Source organism: Bison bison, unplaced genomic scaffold (assembly GCF_000754665.1).
Source record: "Bison bison bison isolate TAMUID 2011002044 unplaced genomic scaffold, Bison_UMD1.0 scf7180017864035, whole genome shotgun sequence".
In the NCBI taxonomy this organism is placed as follows: Eukaryota; Metazoa; Chordata; class Mammalia; order Artiodactyla; family Bovidae; genus Bison; species Bison bison.
Window position 1 is genome coordinate 906,179 of NW_011494607.1, and position 3,190 is coordinate 909,368.

Sequence of the window (3,190 nt, forward strand, 5' to 3'; positions counted from 1 at the left end):
GCCATGCAACATGGTCAAAGGAAAAAAAAAAAGCGAGAGAAGTGTTTCCATGGCAAAGTCTTTTTTTGTTTCTGGAAGTTTATTCCCTCTGTCTCACTTTACACCATGAGTTCTTAGCTCTGACACACGTGGGAATCTTTTGGAAAAACTTTAAAAAATGCTACTGCCTATGATCCTTGCTCCAGAAATTCTCATTTAATTGGACTGGTGTATAGAAGCTGGGCATAGCCTGCCTAGAGATTAACATGTAGTCAAAGGTAATGATTGAAACATTGCTATATCCATCTCCTCCTGTTTCTTCCAAGCTCCATATTACTAGCCTGACTCCACTTTTCAAACTTTTCCATATCATGGCATATGGAGGAAAAAATTTTTTTTTTAGTGAGAAAAGGGATTAATGCATGAAACTATCTGAAACCTCTGTATACCTGGAAGAAGTTCTATCTATGGCAAAGAGATATCAATTCTAACCACCTGTCAATAGATTGGAGGCAACCAGTGTTTTCAGACACTGCAGTTGGGTAACGCTGGGTTAAAATAGCTATCTGCCCTGTATTTACAAACTGTATGTGTTTTCCTTCAAAGCATATTTAAACAGTGATTATTAGTGTATCTCTGCATTTTTCTTGAAAAGCTTTGAGGTCCTACAATGTATTGTTAGTGATCAGCACAGGGAATACAAAAATGAAGACAGTCGTCACCATACAGGGGCTTCCTATCTTTATTAGGATGAAAGTGACTTACAGGTTGGTCTCATTAAATAGAACTCATTTTATTTGCCTTATTGGACCTGATAAAACATCCTCATTCAAACAGCTGTGCATCCTTGGGCAAGTCACTTAGCATTTCTGAAACCCCTTTTTCCCCAACTAGGCTATGAGAGGGATTTTGCCAGATCTAGAAGATCCATGTAAAGTCTCCACGTCTGCTAGTGTTATAGGAAGAAGTCAGGCTTTGTTGAATGATTATAACCATGAAAATCAGGTTACTGAAACAGGGACTTGAACAATATTTGCACAACCATGTTCAAATCAGCGTTATACACAAAATGCTGTCAATGAGGGGAAACAACCCAAACATTGATCAATAGATAAAATGATAAATAGATTGTGATATAAACAATGAAACATTATCTAGCCTTAAAAAGGAAGGATACTACAACATGGAAAGCATTCTACTAAGTGAAATAAGACAGATACATGAGGAAGAATATTCTGATTCCACATATATCAAGGTACAAGTGTCAGATTCATAGAGACAGAATGTAGAACGGTGGTTATCAGGGTGAAGGATAAGAGTTATTATTTAACAGGTAGAGAGCTTCAGTTTCAGATGGTGAAACAGTTCATAGTGATGGTTCCATTCAATCTGAACTTACTAACTGCTACTGAATTGCACACAAAAAGGGTTAAGATGGTAAATTTTATGCTATATACATATATTTAACCACAATAAAAATGTTGAAAAAATCAGGTTACCATATTTATTTTACATTCTTAAGTTTTATGAAAATCCTTTTCAATACAATAGTACTATGTTAATTCCAGTGATATTTACCTGGTTATTTTAATAAATTGCTAAAAAGTTTCTCAACAGTATAATTTATGCCTCATGACATGTTGTTGTTGTTTAGCTGCTAAGTCGTGTCCAACACTTTTGTGACCCAGTGGACCTTACCCCACCAGGCTCCTCTGTCCATGGGATTTTCCAAGCAAGAATACTGGAGTGGGTTGCCATTTCCTTCTCCAGGGGATCTTCCCAACCCAGGGATCAAACCTGTGTCTCCTGAATTGCAGGCAGATTCTTTACCGTTGAGCCACCAGGGAAACTCAATGACAAGTCATAAAGGTTTATAACATTTATAAACAAAGTTTATAAACTTTGACTTAATGGGGCCCTATAAATTGGAAATAAATCTTGATGAATATTTCAGTTGTTTCTCAAACTTGGCTAATCAGAAGAACCACCGGAAATAATTCAAAATTTATTTCAGGGACTCACCCCAAGCCACCTGACCCAGAATCTTTTGGGAAAAGTTTGGGAATCAATATCTTCATGTAGTACCCCAGGTTGACTCTTATATTGGATAAGTTGGGAAATATACTTCTTGAGTTAAATTCTGGATTCTGAATTCAATTGAGAAAGAGGTAGGGAATCAGCAGCAGTCAGACACCCCTCAGCCACACCTCTTACCCCTCTCCACCCCTGGTCTACCTGTTAGGCTCCACCAGGTGACAGCTTCACTAATACCCTTTCCCCAGAAAGTTGATGCTGTGCTGAATTACTGCAATTATGTTTGCAGCAACGGATGGAAAACTGTACCAGAAAGAGAATAACCTGAAGTGGATAACTCAACAGGGGATTTGGGCAATTGGATTAAAAGGGTAATGTGACTAGTAGTCAATGAAGCTAGGATTAAGCCAATAGCAGACCGATGGCTTAATTCACTTAGGCATCTCTCCTTACAGTTTCACGAGGAACAAGTGCCCAGGCAAGCATTTCTTAAGCTGTATTCTAAGTGCCAAGGAATTTGAAATGACAAGTTAGTTTTAGACCTGGCTTCAGGAATATCAACTGTTTTTTCATATTTTAATCTCTTGGAGAAGACCTAATTTCTGAATCCAATTTATTTTTCTTCCTCTTCTTCCAAACTACTCTCATCTTTACCATGGTGTGCCACATTTGTTCTCAAATACAATCAAAGAATGGTAGACCTGACTAGGATAAGAGTCAAGATTGAAATGTAGAGAGTTTTACAAATTTACCATGAAACAAAATTTTAAAATTTGTTTCAGTTCAATTCAGTCTCTCAGTCATGTCCTACTCTTTCTGACCCCATGAATCACAGCATGCCAGGCCTCCCTGTCCATCACCAACTTCCGGAGTGTACCCAAACTCATGTGCATCGAGTCGGTGATGCCATCCAGCCATCTCATCCTCTGTCGTCCCCTTCTCCTCCTGCCCCCAATCCCTCCCAGCATCAGTCTTTTCCAATGAGTCAACTCTTCGCATGAGATGGCCAAAGTACTGGAGTTTCAGCTTTAGCATCATTCCTTCAAAAGAAATCCCAGGGCTGATCTCCTTCAGAAGGGACTAGTTGGATCTCCTTGCAGTCCAAGGGACTCTCAAGAGTCTTCTCCAACACCACAGTTCAAAAGCATCAATTCTTCAGCACTCAGCTTCCTTCACA